We start from the raw sequence: 20,078 nt of genomic DNA, 5'->3' as shown, positions 1-20,078 counted from the left end.
TCACGAAAAGGAGAAGAAAAAAAAATGCTTTTATTTATTTTTTTTTGCAATAAAATTCGACTAAATCTTTATCTATAAAAATACCCCTTTTCAGCATCTTCTCGCATTATTGGTCCTAGTGGAGTCACGTGACAAGTTATTGGTGTTTGTGGATCGAAGAAGATGGTCGAATGTCATTTTTTTTTATTCGCTTTACAACTTTAGAAAGCAATTTAATTTATTCATAAGCTCGAAAAATTCCTTAAATTTCCACGTGAAAAAACATTATTATTTTTTAATTATTTTTTAAAAAATATTATATAAAAAGACAAAAAAATCTATATTTAAATTAATATATATAAATATTTTTTACTACTAAAAAAAATTTTTTTAATTAGATCTCTTGAGAATTTTCAAATCTTTTCTCATAAATTCTCTCTTTCTCTCTCTCTCTTCTAACTCTTGAACTAGAACGATTACGTGTTAAAGACGTCACGATGACGAAATTTAAAAATATTCTATTTATTTTATTGATTTTAAGTGGAAAAAAATCGATATTTAAATTTAAAAAAAAAATAATTCTTAAAAAGTTAATAATTACTTTTTAATTGGTTGAAAAATTCGGATTTTTCCTCCTCCAGTTTAGGCTTGTCTAGTACATAATTACAGTGTATAATATTTGTTTTTTAATCTTTAATTTGTTGAAAAATTTAAATATTTTTGTGTATTTTTTCCTTAAAATTTTATATTAAACACACTAAAATTTTATATAAAAAAAAAATAAAATTTATATATACAAAAGGATATTTGACTGAATAATACGAAGAAACAAACACGTACATCGAAAGTAATGATGAGTTGTTTCTTATTTTTTCAACATTTAAGCGACAATTTAAACTTTAAAATATTCAATAAATCAAAATAAATGTTGTGAATATTTTGATTATTCCTGGAATTTTTATTTTTATTTTATCAATAAATTCTTTTAACTCGATTTAAATTTTCTTTATTTTTTCTACTTTATTCACAGGTTTTGCACGAAAAATTAAGGATTTTCTTTAAAAAAACGTTAATTAAATATTATGATTTATCGAAATTAATTAATTATTTTCCATATTCGCAATCCTTTCGATGACAATTAATTATTCATAACACGAAAATATAGGTCAGAAACTCGAACGTATCGATTGAAATGATGCTAAAAAATGAAAATAAATAATTAAATTATTCATAAATGTATAAACTTGACAGTTTTTTATGGTGATAAGTATATAAAATTTTCAGTTTTGGTTGAGAAATAACAATAAAAACTCATCCCTGAACGTAGAGTAAATCACACACTCCTCCTCCTCCTCCTCCTCCTCTTCCTCATCCCACGATCGTGGAATGAGGAAGAGGAGGAGACGAAAATAGTTTCTGTATTTATAGAATGTTTCGTTTTCGATCTTTCAACTTGTAGCTTTTTACACCCGAAACACGTGAAAAATTATACACTTTCAAGCAGGATTTTCTCGAGAATTTTTACCAAAAAATTTCTTTTTCTTTCAGTTATATTCCGTTCACGCAAGATGACTGCCATCCAAGTCATGTTTTAAATTATTTTTTCTCTTCATAAATATATAAAAGAAATCTCACAAAAGAATATATAAACTATTCATAAAAAGTGTAAACTTTAAAAAATACAGATTAATATTAAAGTTTTTTTTTACATATTTAAGTTTAAAACTCGCCTCAGATCAGCAATTCCAAAGCAATCTTTCGTGATTTCCAGGTAAAATATATTAAAATAATTCGCGAAAATAAACTAAATAATTCGACGGGTTGTTTTCTTTTTTTTTTTTCTCTCTCTCTCTCTCTCTCTCTCTTCTCTATTAATCTTCGCGGATATTGCAACTTTGCAGTAATTTTTTCTGAAATATTTTACGATTTTATCCCCTTCCTCTCCAGCATCAGAAGTGATGCGGATGAGTGATTCCGCCCTTTAAAAGGTAAGATATTAAATCTTTAAAGTAGGAGTAAAGCTAAGAAACGAGTTAGTTTACAAGAGGAAAAAACTCTCAGTTTTTGTCTCTTCCATATATATTAATTCCCATCCGACTCTCCACATCCGAGATGAAGTTGATCACCTGTGATGGGATTAAATATCCATCAGGAGCAGAAGCGGGAGAGGAAAAAAACTAGAAAAATATATATAACTTTTCGTGGGATTTAGAATTTTTACTTTTATTTATTTATTTATTTTTTTTTAAGACGAAATTTTCCTGTAAAACGTAGGATTTCTAACGTCGAGGGGTCAAGTTTTTGGATGTATTGGCTTACGTCTTTCCTCCTCAGAAAGGTTTATTTATTTATTTTTTTTAAAAATCTTGATTCCTCCTTGAACGTCGGAGGAATATTTTTTAAAATATTCTGCGGGGTTTTAAACTGTAAAAAAAGCAAAGGAATATATTGATAAATAATTGCGTTATCCTGCTGAATAATTGAAGAGTCGTGATGGATTCCTGTCTGGAAATTCCAAATAAAAATTGATTAATCTTTGTCTGAAATGGTGGTGTAGAACAGAGAAAATTGTACGAAATGTTCGGTTCGTGAGCGTGATTACTTATGATGATGAGCGTGATTGCTTGTGATGATGGATGTGATTATATTTGATTGGTGTGACAATGATGTGATTATACGAGACGAATGTGATTGCATACGACGATTAGTGTGATTAGATGTGTGGGTATGGTAATAAGTGTGATTACACGAGACGAATGTGATTGAATACGACGATTAGTGTGATTAGATGTGTGGGTATGGTGATAAGTGTGATTACACGAGACGAATGTGAATGAATACGACGATTAGTGTGATTAGATGTGTGGGTATGGTGATAAGTGTGATTACACGAGACGAATGTGATTGAATACGACGATTAGTGTGATTAGATTGTGGGTGTGGTGATAAGTGTGATTACACGAGACGAATGTGAATGAATACGACGATTAGTGTGATTAGATGTGTGGGTATGGTGATAAGTGTGATTATACGAGACGAATGTGAATGAATGCGACGATTAGTGTGATTAGATGTGTGGGTATGGTGATAAGTGTGATTACACGAGACGAATGTGATTGAATACGACGATTAGTGTGATTAGATTGTGGGTGTGGTGATAAGTGTGATTACACGAGACGAATGTGAATGAATACGACGATTAGTGTGATTAGATGTGTGGGTATGGTGATAAGTGTGATTACACGAGACGAATGTGATTGAATACGACGATTAGTGTGATTAGATGTGTGGGTATGGTGATAAGTGTGATTATACGAGACGAATGTGATTGAATACGACGGTTAGTGTGATTAGATGTGTGGGTATGGTGATAAGTGTGATTACACGAGACGAATGTGAATGAATACGACGATTAGTGTGATTAGATGTGTGGGTATGGTGATAAGTGTGATTACACGAGACGAATGTGATTGAATACGACGATTAGTGTGATTAGATTGTGGGTGTGGTGATAAGTGTGATTATACGAGACGAATGTGAATGAATACGACGATTAGTGTGATTAGATGTGTGGGTATGGTGATAAGTGTGATTATACGAGACAAATGTGAATGAATACGACGATTAGTGTGATTAGATGTGTGGGTATGGTGATAAGTGTGATTATACGAGACGAATGTGATTGAATACGACGGTTAGTGTGATTAGATGTGTGGGTATGGTAATAAGTGTGATTATACGAGACAAATGTGATTGAATACGACGATTAGTGTGATTAGATGTGTGGGTGTGGTGATAAGTGTGATTATATGAGACGAATGTGATTGCATTAGTGATGAATGTGGTTGTTGATGGGTGTGATTATGGGTGATTAGTGTCATTACCTGTGACGAGTGTGATTATGTAGGTATGATTGCGAGTGTGATTGTGAGTGATTACCGTGATTGCCTGTGATGACGAAAGTGATTGTGTGCGCGGATGTGGCGATGAGTTTGATTATATATGTTGAATATTGCATGTGGTGATGAGTGTGAGTGGGTGTGGCGATGAGTGTGATGAAAAAGTATTCTTAGCGCCTTTCAAGTTAAAAATAAATATTTTACGAGAAAAACTGTCTGAATAATTAAAATTATGGACAGGGTTTAATATCATAAGAGGCGAGAGATGTGTGTATAAATAATTGGATTATCCTACTGAATAATTGAACAGATGTGATGGATTCGCGTTTAGAAATATAGTAAATAAATAAATTGATTAGCTCTTCCCATAAAAGCTCAAAAATGGTGAAGTAGAATACAAAATCTAAGCATTTATTCGATTTTAGGCGTTTATCTCCCTAAAATTGCTGCAAATGTGTAAATTTAACCAATTATCAACGAGAAAGCTTTGCGGTGAGCAATTTAAAACAAGTTTATTCGGTGATTAATTGCTTAAATATCAGAGAATGCGAATAAATAAACGTGTTTAAAAGTAAAACGACGCGATAAATTTTTGTTTGGGAAAATAACAAACAATAATTGGTTATCTTTGTTTACATAAAAAGACAATTTGATAAACTAGAAACGGTAAATCCTGTGCGAGACGAGCAAATATTTAAATATTTGCTCGTCTTTATCTGGTTTGGTATTTATAAATAAGTAAAAATAAATAAATAAAAATTATAATGTTGAAGAAAGTGTGAAGAAAAATGCAAGATTTTATCAAGATTTTTATTTTAAAAAATACCTTGTAAGCAACTAAAAACGATCAAATTCATATCGAACTGGTTTTAAAATAAGGTTTCCGAGTTTCGGCGATTTCTCTACATCAGAGACTATGCAATTTTCATCAGGAAAATTGTATTTTAATACATGTTATTACCGTTTCGCGTGTGCTGAGGACTTTTTAATCACACTCACTACCAAGCCAACACATGTAATTACGTCCTCAATCACACCTATCACGTGTAATCACACCCATTCCACCATCACACCAATAACTCGTAGTCACATCACATTCACTATGTGTAATCACGCCCATCACGCGCAATTATACCCATCACCACACCAATCACTCGTAATCACACCCACTTCGTGTAATTACGTTTTCAATCACACCAATCACTTGTAATCACACCCACTTCGTGTAATTACGTCTTCAATCACACCAATCACTCGTAATCATGCCAATACGTTAACCACGTCCATACTCACCCCTACACGTGCAAACCCACCCATCACTTGTAATCACACTCACTACGTGTAATTACGTCCTCAATCACACCAATCACGCGGAATTCTACCCAACACGACACTAATCACACACACTACGTGTAATTACGTTATTAATCACACTCACCACGCCTAATCCGATTAATGAGATAAGGTAACGAAACAGGCGAGCAGGGGAGGTCTTTCTACGGGAAATTGATTCCCTATTTAGGTGTTAGACACGTAAAGAAAACCCGGAAAACTCCACGTGACCAGCCGTTGGCCAGGCTCGAACCCGCAACCGGCGGTTTTATCCGTTGGTTCAAGGGAGGGAGATGGAAACACGAGAAAACATTTGAATGGAACCTTTATATTTTGTATTTATCTCGTTAAGTTGTAAAATAAATTTAAAAAAAAAAAAAATGCAAATCTAATCATTTTTTTCCTCGGTAAAGTTTATTTTCTTAGAAAATAAATATGCTTTTAAACACGATTCTCGAATTTCGAGCGCGCGAAAATCGATGGAAATTAAATAAAATACAATCAAAAACTTATATATATATATATATAAAATCTTACGAGAGTAGAAAAATAAATCAATTATCCATTAAATGTTATCTTTGATGTTTCCTAATGCGAAAAACAATTCAATCGGAGGTCCTCCGACGAAATCCAATTGCGATCGCTTCTTATTGGATCATTTTAAAATTCGAAATTTGTAAAAGCAGCCAATTAGCAATTTCTTATATATTTTTTTCTTTTTGTTAATGAAATTATTATTATTTATGGTTACGTTAATTAAAATCTAATTTGATATTTTAATTAAATTAAAATTAATTAGAAATTTTATGATATATTTTTTTCTCCACCCGTTGAATTTTTATAATTATAGAATTCAGAAAGGTAAAAAATTTCTTATAAATTAATTACGAATAGTAAATTTAGCGATATGAATATTAAGTTTTCGTATTTTAAAAATGACTTCCCTTTAAATTTTTACATTTTTGAACACGTGGGACGTTTCAAACGTGGAGAAATTCAAATAAATTCGGGGTTTCTTCTGTATGTAATGGATGTTAATGTGTGTGGGGGGGTTCACTCTCTTTGAAGCTTTATAACTCCTATACTTTTCGTCGAAAATTTCTGAAATTATGTAGGGAGGTTCGTGTATTAGGGGGGGTCGATGCTGTTAAATTTTGAAGGTTAAAGGTCGAGGGGTTGAGGAGGTCACGCGTCGTATCTCGAGTAGGGTCAAACTTAATGACAATTTTCCTCGTTATTAGCATTTACATTTTTTTTTTTTTTAAATAAAAGTCGTCTCTATCCTCGAAATTAAGAGCTTTTTGCCGTTTTGTAATAATTAAAAATATAAAAGTTTTTTTTAAATATCGTAACAGATGGCGCCACACGCAATATTAACTCTTGCCTAGAAAGTTGCACAACTTATTGTTGGATTTTTTTATTTCGTATAATTGTCATTATTAAACGGTAAAGTGACGCATCAAATCATCTCCTTTCTCAGAAATTTATCGTATTAATAATTAAGAGAGCTGTTAGATATGTATTGTGTTATTGGAAGGATGCTGCTCCAGCATCTTCCCAACTCGTTACAGTTATCCAATGATTATAGTTGATACAGCGACAGTGTTACATTTCCATGGATTCCACTTATTTAGGCCACGAATGGCCGAGTGGATAAAGTCACTTAACACTGGTAGTTAGTAGCGGATTCGAACCTGACCAACGTGAAGTTTTCTGACTTCTTCACCTGTCTAACACCCAGTTTCCCGTAGAAAATCCTCACGGGAGACTTTTCTACGTGAAAATGGCATCTATTTAGATGTTAGGCAGATGAATAAAACACAGAAAACTACGTGACCCGCACGTTGGTCAGGTACGAACCCTCCACCAATTATCAACATTCTGTTCTTTATAATAGAACATTGATAAGTTCTAGTTGCAAATAATTTTCTGTAATGGTTAACTTTTAGGCCACCCCCTATAATGCCTCAAACTGTATAATTTCCTCAATTTTAATTACGAATTTTCAAATTATATATTAAAATAACGATCGATTAATTGGTTACTTAACACAAAGATGGCTCCGACTGGGCTCGTTGCCAGTGGGCCTGAGCCGTATGGATTTTGTTTGATTGAAAAGATAGAAAGGTCACCCGTAAGACCTTTCTTTGGAAAAGTGTTCCGTATTCAGGTGTTAGACACACGAAGAAAACCCGGAAAACTCCTCATGGTCTCTAGTATCAGGCGCGAACCCACGCGGTAGTGTTGAGCTACTCGATGAAAATCCATAATGAGGTGGAGCATGGTTAGAAATGGTTTATTTGGTTACGGCATCGAGACAGTTGGGAGATCTGCCAAAGGAGGTGCCTTCCTAGAGGACTTTTATAGAAAACTGGTTCGTTTTTAGGAGTTACAGACGTGAAAAAAATCCAGAAAAACTCTACGTCGCCAGCCAGGTGTTCGGAGGTTCTACCCATTCGGCCACTGGTGGGCAATGGAGAACGATGTTAAGACCCTTACTGCTAATGAGGGTCCGAACAGAATTCGAACCCGGATCCCTCATAACAGTAGATTAGCACCTTAATATAATATTAAATAATTACTTTAGAAGAACGTAGAGAAGTACAAAAACGTTAGAAAATTAGTAAAAAAAAAAAAAAAAAAAAAAAAATTCAAAATTAGGAAAATAAACTTACCTTTAAAGACGAAAAGAAAATAGGCGAAGAGCCTTATAATATTTAAACTTCTTACATATTTTAAGCACAATTTAATGGGCCAGACAAATTGCACAGAAGTATTTATCTTTGAATGATAAAAAGAGAAACCTTGGAAGATAAATACATCAAGACTAAGTTTATATTCGATTGCCATGTTTACCCGACAAACAGGAGGGAAGGAAATTGTCAGTATGGAGATGAAAAAAAGAGGAAAATAATGTAAGATTCGATCGAGCTATCTTTTTCCCTCCCCTCTCCTAATACCCCTCCCTAACTGTACATTTCTCGTGGGATTACTCTTGTATGGAACCACCGATATTAACGTAGCAACTGATTATTTCTATGATCTGATGACAATATTTATCTGAAAAGAATCATTTGTAGCAGATTAACGAAACTACATGAGGAAAACCACGATATAATGTAACAATTTTCCGTAAATAAAAGTTATTTTATAGAGAGATTTATCGATGCGTTTAAGGAATGGCCACGTAAATTAAATGCAGCGAAGGAAATGTTAATAGAATAATTTAAATAAAAGTAAAAAAATATGCGAAACGTTGCTTGTTTTAATATAAAAATTCGAACGGATTGATGGCCGGAGCGGTTATGGTGGCATCCTAACATGTCGAAAATCCCAAAAATTTTTTGAGAGGTGGTCCATCTGGATATGTTGGGCCCAGTTCCATTGTGGGCCTGGCCAAATTTGTAAGGAGCTTGTTAAAAAGACCCTCTTTTAGGCCCCAGAGGAAAAATAGTTACATAAAAATCTTTTTTGGTGAATTTTTGAAGCACTTGTTACAGTGTCTTGAAGATTATTCGTAAGGATTCTTCTCCTTTTCATGTTCAAATTTATAATAATTTACATTTTTTTTTTTTTTTTTTAATAAAATATATGTGATTTTATGTTTTATGATAGTGTTTATCACGTTTCGATTGATATCTTCTTTGGTTTTCTTCACCCGAGTAAATAACACCACTGGTCGTGAGTTCGCACCTCTTCTGGCCACGTGGAGTTTTCCAGACTTTCTTCACACTTAAATATTGGCCAGCTTAGCATAGAAATTTTTTTCGTGAAGCGCCCTAGGCTATTTAAGCAGGCCCTAGTACAGAAAACACTAAAACTTCTGTTTTGGTGTCTCTTTTGCAACGAATGGCATCTCCTTTAAGGCTTCTCTGTATCTTTCGTATTGATTTTATTCACAGACCTTTACGACTTTCGAAGAAGGACGAGGCCCCACACTTGTGGATGACTCCGTCTCTCTGAATTTCGTATGTAAATGGTTAATGGAAAACGCAGTGGCGTAGCGAGAGGGGTGCAAGGGGGTGTATCATGCACCGGGCCCCACTCGCAGAAAGGCGCCCAAATGATCTCCAAGACGAACTATATGTGTTTTTGGAGGGGAGAGGGGCGCCAATAAAGTGTCGGGCGCCAGTTATGTTCGCTACACCACTGGAAAGACGGCAACTGCAACATCTGGGCGATCTGCCAAGGGAATGCCTCTTAGGGGAGTGTTCTACAGGAACTGATTCCTAGTTAGGTGTTAGGATGCCTTTCTATAGGAAACTGGTCCGTATTTAAGTTACACACGGGAAGAAAACCCAGGAAATCATGCGGCCTGCCCACTGGTGAGGCGCGAACCCACGACCAGCTACCAGGATTCAGTAGTTTTTTTTCCACTCGGTCACCGGTGCACAAAAAAGGTAGTGTGTATATAAATATAGGAGTATTATGTCTAGAAAGCTTTCAATCGATATCCATTATGACGTTCCCATCAGATTATAATCGACAGTCTCATACTTCATAATCCATATAATCTTATTGACATTTTTCTTTATCGATCCTACAGAATGCATTCCATTTGATAAATTCAAATATTTAATATGTATTAAAATTTTTCTAAAGGGCACACATATACTGTATATCTTTATGCCCGGAAACGGAGGGGGCTCTAAATTACAATAGCAAAAAATAAGTTTTTTTGAATAAATCGTGAAAAATCTACTTTAATTCCCTTGTTTTATTGCTTTTGGATGGGCGAGGCCCTAAAATTTTGATTGGGCAAGTCCCCTTACATTCTTTCTCTCTTCCTGTATCATTACATCGGATGGATTCGATTGACGGGATAGGGAAACACAACATGTGGTCGATCGACAAAAGAGGAGGGCCTCACGACATGACTTCTACAGTAAGTTAGCTCATATTAGGGTGTTAGGCACGTGAGTAAAACCGGGAAAACTCTACGCGATGGTTCCATGGGATGGGATGTTTAACGATGCTTTCCATCCAACGACAGGTGGGCCTCTCATGATGAAACTCGCGTGTAATTTCTGCAAAATCGTTCTGTAGCTTTTATAATATATAATTTCACTGTCAAAGCTGTTACAAATCCCCTTGATATATATAGCCTATATTTTGGTTATGAGCCGTTCTGTATATGTATAACTATTTTAATAAAGTAAGCGTGGCCTTAACAATCATTCCAAATGCGCGGCCACAGTAATGTTTGGTGTTGCTTTGCCTTATCATATTACTCCTCCAATCCTTCAACAATTCACTATATCGAGTCCAGGTTCAATAATTAATTAATATAATTACATTAATGACGTTTAATTTAAAAGTAATTGTGTAAAATAGAGAGAAATCTTATATTTATTTAAATTTCTTTACTTAATTATCATAAGAATCGCAAGAAAGTAGACGATTGGCGTACATTTTTAAAAAGAGCCAATCACCTGTCTTCTTTTTTTTAAAATCCGCAACCGTGATATCTTACACGTATCTCGAAGGACCGCCGATGTTTTAATTCGAATTTTCTCTATCGTTTATAAAAATAATCGGTAAAAATCGAGCAATTCTAATTCGATTTACAAACAGTGCATAAATTTTCCGCCCAATTTAATTATTAAACGAAATAAAGTTACTTTAAAATCGTAAAATATTCAAAAGGCATTACAAACGGAAACAATAGACCTTTAATATATTATTAAATAATCTAAATAAATATAAATAAAACATCAGAATTTTTTGATTTTAACACTAGATACTATATTATAAAATGTAGCATTTTAGAAAATATTCATGGAGAATAATCAAATGTTACGTATAAAGTATTCATAATATAATTTATGTTGATAAACTGCTCGAAGGCGAGTTTACAGAATTTATTTGTATAATGTATAAACTAAGAAACTATGTATCTGTCGAGACTTTAATATTACTGTATAAATCATGTATGGTATTAAGTTGAGAAGTGGCATTACGGGAGATTCTTGGCCTCCTTATAACGTAGCGGGCAATAAGCAAAATTAATTTTAAAGCATAACTTCATATTTATATGCAGTTTAATATACTTACTTGACAAGAAAATTTAGATTAAAGCTGTAAAATTATTATAACTTATATATAAAATATTTAATGAGAATGCTTAATAATTTATCTTTTACTCTGTAAATGAACATAAAAAAATTTCAATTAAATTCTTGTAGAATGTGTAATAATAATATTAAATAATAATATAAATTCAGTTGTTATATATAACAGAGGGAAAGAACCTTTTCGCCATTTTATAATAATAATATAAAAAGTTTTTAAATAAAATATCATAATAGATGGCGCCACACATAATTTCAACTCTTGCCGGGGAAAGTTAGGCAACTCATTACTGGTTTATTTATCTATTTAAATCTCATCTTTATCTTCCATAGTTTTTAAAAAGAAACTAATATAGAAGCATGTTCAATTTTTACAAATAATCTAAGAAAGATTTTGGATTCAGATTCGTATATATGTATGGGATGCTCCATAATTCTGGAACCATAGGAGTTATGCTGATTATTGTTTCTTTATAGATAAAACTTGGAGTTGCGTAAGGAGGAACGAATTTTATGATTGAAACTCGCAGTCAGCATGAAGTTGAAGAAGAAATTAACATGCCGCATCCAGATCCTTTCGTGTTATTGGTGGGAAAGTCTGGATGCAGCATGTTAAACGCTTCGGCAACTTCACGCTTGTTGCTGAATTTTCCCGGCATTTTTCATTTGTTTTCATCTCCAACAATTGTTACCATTACCTCTAAGTCTGTAGATTGGTTCTGGAGATATTAAGTGGGCAGGGAGCCATATCTCCCGAAGCAACGGTTCGATTTTGCTGAAAATTTCTGGAAGTATTTCTCCCAAATTCATAAACCTCCCTGCAAAATTTCATAAATTTTCGATAAGAGGCACAGGAGTTATTAAGCTTTAAATTGAGTGAACTAACGTGCTCCATACATTGCATATGTTAAAAAAAAACCTGTTCAAAACGGAAACCTGTCAAAGCGGAATAAATATTCTCTACCGTACGAGTCCGGTTTACACAGGTTTTGCTGTAAATATATTTTGATGAAAGCTGAGTTATATTATCTCAAAAAATCTGAAAAATAATTCTGTTATTGAATATTATTTAGTCACGTGTAAAATAAAGCAGCAACGAGTTGCTCAACTTTCCCGGCAACATGTAAAATTTTGGTGGCGCCATCTGTTGTCATATTTTACTTTAAAACCTGAGTAAACCGGACTTTGCACGGTAGCGAATATTTTTTCCGGTTTGGCAGGTTTCTGTTTTAAACAGGTTTCTTTTTTATACAGAGAATGTCTGCGTTTCCGTTTTACTAAGGTTCCGTTTTGTACAGGTTTTAGTGTATTTGACATTTTAAATGATAAAAAAAAATTAATAATAATAATTTTAAATTTTATTTAGCGAAAACAATTTAATATTTTATCAAATAATTGATAAAAATGTATCCATTCTTAATACTTTTCATTCGAAATGAATAAATTAAATATAATTAATCAATTTTTCAGACATTTTTAATATTTAATTTATAAAATTTCCTCATAATTTATGTATTGAAACAATATTAAATATTGGAAAAATTATAATTTAAGTAAGTAATGAAATATTTAAGTAATGTTACTTTCTAAATTGCTGGATAATTTGCTTATAAACACATTGGAAAGTATAAACTAATTGGCAAATCAATAAATAATATATACAGTAAAACCTGCGTAAGCCGGACTCTCACGGTACCGAATATTTTTCGTTTTGAACAGTTTTTTTTTTTAAACAGAAAAATCTGTTTCAAAGAATTCTTTCCGTTTAGGCAGGTTTTATTCATGTTCCATCTTGAACAGGTTTTAGTGTATAAGGAGTAAATCGATCAAGTAACGTTAATTATTGTATATTTTATGAAAGGATATGAAGCTGGAAGCACGTATAAAAGCTAAGACAGTTGTTATTGTAAACAGAAAAATTATTCCAACTAAAAATAGTCTGGTATTTCAATAAAAAGATGTCATACTATTTGAAATCTAACAACACAGGAATAAACAAAGTATTTTTCTTATTTTTTGAATTGAGAATACATCCAAAATTCTTTTCCATTGTATAGATCATATGGCATTCATGTGGTTATTATTATTATTTTTTATATAGCAAACCTCGGTATGAAAGTAAATATATACATTAAAAGCTGTCTAAAACGGAAACGGATTTAAAATTTTTCTTCATAAACAGATATCTCCGGTTATGGATGGAACAGCAAAAAAAAAAAAAAAAAACAATCCAGTAATGAGTTGCTTAACTTTCCCGGCAATATTTAAAACTGCGTGTGTGGCACTATCTGTTACACGGTTATATTTTATTAGAGAGGTTGAGGCGCAAGTACAAACGTTAAACTTGTACGGCAAGCAGAAGTACACGTTTGACGTTTTAAGTCCAAGACCTTGCGGCGCTCGTTCACAACATCACGTGACTCGGTGAACGTCGTGCATTGACTCACGGGAAGTTTGTTGAAAAAATGGCGGATACATTTAACGTCGAGGGTTACCAGCAAAGGTAAATAAACGAATTAAACTGTCTAAAAGTATTTATAGGATGTTTAATAACACTAAATAATTATTTTTAATTAGCGTTGTGTTTCCTACCGTACGATCGGACTACCTCATACTTTTGTCGAGGGAAGTAATGGCTTATGTAAATTCGAAAGCAGCTCGGAAAATTTTTAGAAAATTTACAAACATATTACGCTGTTGATGGTAAAAGATGCTGTGGAAGAACAACCCTACCTTAAGCTAAGCTATTATGAAGACAAATATATGTAGATTCTATAGGCACTTCACATCACTTGCAAAAAATTAAATAATTAAATAATTTCTGGATTAAAATCGTCCGTTCTTTACAATATTATTCGTAAATGCTTAAATAATTATTATTTTAATAAAATACGTCATAATTTTAACCACAAACACAAAAAATGAAGAAGTTTAAACCGATCGTCTACTCTCCATTCTAGACGTAGCAAACGCCATTATCGACCGTATAGAATTGCCAGATGGCGGCGCTCGTCCGTCCGCCGTTCACGTTTTGGGCTGAATACGTGCGTCTCAACCTCTCTATTTTTTTTAAACTTATATTTTTAAATTATTATAAAATGGCAAAAAGCTTAATTCTGAGAGTAGGGATGAATTTAATAAAAAATTGTAAGTGATAATAACGACCCCACTGGAAACACGACACGTGACTCCCTCTATCTAGCCAACCCCTCGACCTTTAACATCCAAAATTTAATATCATTAACCCACCTAATACACAAACCTCCTTGCAAAATTTCAGGAATTTTCGACAAAAGATACAGGAGTTATTAAGCTTCAAACAGGTGAACAAAATCGTTCCCCCATACGTACAGAACCCCCCGAATTTGGAAATTAGTAGAATAATTTTTTAAAACATATTTTAAATTATCATATCATCTTTTATTATGAATAAAAAGTTATTAATAATCACTTTAAAATATATAAATTAATAAATAAAGATTGTCAGAAACTTTATCACATTTAAATATATTATTAATAAATATTTTAAAATATTTATTATAATAAATTAAACAAACAGATCAATATGCGTTAAAAATTAAAATTTGCTTTTAAAATAATGGAAAAAAGTAAATTTTAAAAGTAATTATTTATTGGTGTAACATTAGTCAAAAATACTGTAATAAATTTGTCAGAAATAAAACATTTTAAATACGGTTGCCAACCGTCCTCCATTTAGAAGGATTTAGGAGGACGGTTTGCAACTCTAGTTAAAATGTTTTATGTCATAAAGTATTTATTTAAAGTATTTATGTAATAAAGTAAAATTAAAATCTACTCAAAAGAAGTACAATGCAATTCAATACAGGACTGTCCTCCATTTAGGAGGACAGTCTTGTATTGAACTGTATTATACTCCTTTTGAGTAGACAAACGAATAAAATTTAGGGACTCAATTATTGTGGCTTTGTGCAACAGTTTGTAATAATTATTTAAAATTCTATTTGTTAAATTATCTTTATAACAAAACAACGTTATAAATGTCCTCCATTTTCCTCTATTGTTTTTTTGGTAGAAGAAAGTTGGCAAGTGTAATTTCGACCATAAAAGAAGCAATATTTAAGTCATTAAAAATTCTAGAAATGTAGAATATAAAGCAATAAACGAATAAAAACTTTTATAGGAATATTTTTAAATGACTATTTATGTAAATGGATATAAATATTCACATTGGCAAAGGGATGGCAATAACATTTCACCAAGTTCCAAACTGATGTAAAGTCAATGTCCTCGTTCCTTCAGTTGTAGTTGAAAACTTTTCTTTTGGCGACGAGAACTTCAAGAAACAAATCTGTATTTGGCACATCGCCCCTTTGTAGAAGGCATTTTGGTTTTTTTTTCTTTTCTTTCTTTCTTCCTTTCTTCCCTTCTTTACTTTGGCAAGATATTTGAAAAGTTTGGCTCAACTTCTTGCTATATACAGAAGCCAAAACAAAAATTTTATACTTGGCTATTAACGAGATATAAATCGAATCTATTAATTTGCACCATTATCGATTATTTGGGTCGGTATTTTAATTGATAAGGAAGCTGGCCTAGCGAGCAACACACTGAAAAATTCGGTTAGTTCGATGATAGCATTTACAAGAAGACTTTCGAGAGCGACATTGATTCGTAATAACTTGTTATAAACCGGGGAATTTTCGAGGTTAAACTCAAAAGGAACCTTTTCGGGCGTGAATTCACGCTTACACGATTTTGTCTTCCCGAATTTCCTAACCTCGTAACCCCGAATTTCAGAAACGATTGCAATTACAAGAAAAATCGCTAATTAGTTAGAAACGTAAAGAAATAAAAAGAGGAAAATTAAATCTTCGCAGATCTTACCGAAATGAATTTAATAACATAAAACGGAATTAATTAAATAACTGTTTAATTACCATAAACGAAGCGACGAATCAGATCGATGGAATTTAAAATTTTAAAAACTCGACTGACGTCACGAATTTAAAACGACCAATACGATTACTCATTCGAACGTGCGACGCCACATCGTGTTAAAGATTCTTACGATATTTTACGTAAGAAATAAATAATAATAATAATAATAATAAAACTAAATCCTTTCAAACAGGTTTTAAACCTGGAAGTTATTATTAAAATATTATTGTCATAATTTCATCAATTGTGCTTATACCCTAAAGAGTCATCGTAGACTTCGGCAAGAAGTAATTAATTCGAAACTGAGCCTTGAGCAATGGAGACAAAGGAGACTTTTCATGTCAGTCATACTTTTGACGTCATCGTTTCTATAGGAACAGAACTCGATAACAAATTCGAGTGGAGTAGACGGAAAAAAAACGGAAAAAAAAAAGAAAAAAGAAAACTAAATACCTATCGACTATAATAGAGAAGTTCGAAACGGGTTTAATTTCTTTATTTAGTTGATCGGAAAATCAATTGTCTGCACCGAAAATGCTTATTTTCCAAGGGAAACCGGGGAAATAAACCAACTTTCGGTTTAAATATATTCCAAGATCGATGTATCAGACTAAATAACCACCTTTCCGGTAAGTATTTTTATGAATATAGAAATAATATCGTAATAGTTAGAGTAACCGAGAAAGCGGTAATTTGAATAATGTATGACGTAGAAACATAAAAGATACAAACAGCGCCCCCTGATTAAGTGGTACGGAAGCTTTATATTCGAATATATTTTTGGCTTTATCGCGGGGGTTTGCGATGGCGGCGGATTTATTTTTCGCTGGCGTAACGAATATTATAAATATGAAATCTCTTCCGTACATAGCGCCATATATCATAGTGATATCGGGCTTAAATAAGGCATACTCTTCTCTGCTTAACTTTCAGCAAACATATTTCTTGGGAAGATGGAGAGCGGGGATTATAAGAAGATAAAGGGAGCAACAATAGGATGAATCATTAAATCTACTTAATAGCAGATAATCTAAGGAATTATGCGATTAGATAAATGAACGGTTTAATTATAACCGTCGCCATTAATAAATTATAAAATTATTACGATTTACGAGAGAAGTATCTTGTTTAATTCGCCTTTCTATTTACTATTTTTAGAGGAAAATAAAGCTCCTCTATTTTTTTAAATCCTTAATCAAGCGTGAATTCTGATAAAGTTAATTATAACTTTCCAACCTCTTCAGTTTACGCTTTGAAAGACATTGATCGCGAGCTACTAGTTGAGAAATTCGAGTAGCGGGGTGGATTAAGTGGGTAATTTTAGAAATTTCAATAAAAAATAATAAAAAGATGGATCGATGCGATAAGAAACCTCATTGTTTTTCTAATACATTCGTGTTTATAATATAAAAATTTGAATTTTATGGAGTGTAAACCCGAATAAAGTAACGAAGATAATTATCCAGGATTAGAAGAATCTTAAAATATCTAATTAAAATAAACAACAAACGAAAAAAAGGGATAATAATGATTAGAGATTACACGTACGCCATTATTATTAATGTGACTCTATCAATGAGGCATGTAAAAAGAGATTTTCTTAGCAATTCCTGGCGTTGATTGGTTTATTTTTACACAAGAAATCCTCTTTAAATTCATCAATTAATCTTCTTTTTCTGTTTTTTTCTTTTCTTGTTGGCGGAGGTAGAATCATTGTCGACGTATAACAGAACAATTTCAATTATTAAAGCGGGCCGAGTTAATTAACTCCTTAAGAACGTGTGGCCTATTTCTGTTGAATAATCTGGTCACATGGCATGTCAATAATTTAATTACCCGTTCTGTTACATAAATTTCGCGGATATTCTTGTCAGATGACACGGAAGGAGAATTGTCATTTCGTATGTAATGGAACTTACCAATTTCTCTTTATCTTTATTCAGTTATTGGTTAAGATTAATAATAGCTGGTGAATTCTACTCTGTTAGATAATTTCGAATTTATTCTAACGTCAGTTAAGTTGTAAGAGAACATTTGCTATGGAAATTGTTAACAATTCTCTAACGAGTTTCTTTTTTTCTTCCCCCTTTAATGCAATGTTTTCTCTATAATATTCTCATTAAATTCCAATCTGAAGCAATGATTATAGCATATGAATTTATAGATTTTTTAAACGAGAATTTCGGCAAAAAAATAAATAAATAAAATAAATAGTAGAAAATGGATGCCAAAAACCTATTTTTAAAACGAGAAAAATCAGAATTTTAATGGGAATTTCGTATTTTTATGCTTTAGACAATACCGTTTAATGCTTGGTATAAATAAAATATGGATGCCTTTGTCGACGGCGCTTCGGCGAATTTCTCTCTTGCCAGTGATAAATCAGTCGGGTTTTACCTTAGACCTATCCTTATACTAGTAGAAACTATCGGGACTAGTAAAGTTAACCCCCCTGTTCAGACGATTTTGCAGTAAATCTCGAACAAACGAGTCTCTGAAGTATAATTTTTGCTCGAAGCGCTGTACTTATTTTCTATGGTTATTATGCTAAATAATGCGTTTGGTTCCTTTGGCTTCCCTTAAAAATGAGAGAAGATAAAGTGAATCTTGCCCTCAACCAAATAAACTCAATGGTCGTATCTTTATAATGTGGGGGAAAAGGAGCAGAAAATAAGAAACCAAAGAAAAAAAAAGATTTTATGAGTAACAAACAGTGGTTTTCGGATGATGTAAGCTCTTCAGAGTTATCTAGAATGATCGATTTTTTTCACAAAGAGATCCAATTAAGTCTTTCCTCTAAAGATCAACTGAGACCTTTTACAAACTTGTCACTTGTGAATTCTGCATTTTATATTTATTTTTCATTAATCGGCCTGGTAAATACCAGAATATACGTAATTTATGTTCCTTTGTTACCTTAAAAAGAGAGAGAGAGAGAGAGAGAAAGAAAAAATCAATTGAATCTCTTGAAATGAAATTTTTTGAATAAAATAACATTTTTTCCTTTTTTTTATTCGCTTAAATTATCATTAAACTGTGTTTATTTTTCTTTCTTCTGCATTACACTTTATCACTGTAAATGAGAAAACATTATTTATATCGCTTAATGGCGAATATTTATGATGTTTTTTTAATTCAGGAAAAACCTATTACGTCTGGTTTTCTAATTACATAAAACATAAATGGCGCTAAGAGCAAATTTCATCTCATTTTTCAAAGTCCCCGTGCGTGGCATGTTTTTTTTTTCTTTTAAATTTTAGTTTATTATTTATTTAAAAAATGTTCTTTGACTTAATTACAGTTGATTTATTTAAATACATATATGTATATTTTTAAATTAATGCAATAAAGTAAAAAAATTCAATTATGAACAGTACTAGTAATAGTTCTAAATACTGCTAACGATGGCGCTGCTGCAGCGATCCAATTCCTTTAATTAAGACTTTTTTAAACGAAAATTAAATTTTAATATTAAAAAAAAATAATAATAATAAAAAGAATCTTTGTGTAAATTTCTTAAAGCAAATATTTGACTTTTACTTTAAAAGTTTATAATTAAAGAAAAATACTTTTCTGATAAAAGATGGCGCTGATATTGGGAAATTAATCACGTGACGTTATAATCACGCTTTGAAAGTCTCGAACAAAATGGCGGCTCTTCGTACGAGTTAACGTGTTGTGTAAACGCTAACGGGGAAGTTAATATTCTAGCAAATTATTATTTATTTGTTATTAATAAAAAATGAAGTAAAGGTGTTATATTTAATGAGGGAATATTGAATAAGCTTGATAAGATACGACGATGCAACACGTGGTCGATATGTCAAGGAGGTTGCCTCTATTGGAAACTGGCCGATATTTACGTGTTAGACACGTG

General features: G+C 32.2%; 1 protein-coding gene across 1 annotated transcript in view; it reads right to left on the bottom strand.

The window, feature by feature from the left end:
* The window catches only part of LOC136986123 (WD repeat-containing protein 89), a 54,702-nt gene extending 38,644 nt beyond the window's left edge, over nt 1-16,058 (bottom strand). Inside the window, exons 1-2 of the mRNA XM_067283591.1 lie at nt 15,809-16,058; nt 15,520-15,733 (exon numbers count right to left, since the gene is read on the bottom strand). The gene's annotated coding sequence lies outside the window, so the exon portion shown is untranslated. The remainder of the gene's footprint in view (nt 1-15,519; nt 15,734-15,808) is intronic.
* Nucleotides 16,059-20,078: the final 4,020 nt, after the last annotated feature.

Source organism: Centruroides vittatus, unplaced genomic scaffold, assembly GCF_030686945.1.
Source record: "Centruroides vittatus isolate TY-2023 unplaced genomic scaffold, ASM3068694v2 contig_1213, whole genome shotgun sequence".
Classification (NCBI taxonomy): domain Eukaryota; kingdom Metazoa; phylum Arthropoda; class Arachnida; order Scorpiones; family Buthidae; genus Centruroides; species Centruroides vittatus.
The sequence above is the reverse complement of the archived record's forward strand: the minus strand, read 5'-3'. Positions and strand labels throughout refer to the sequence as shown.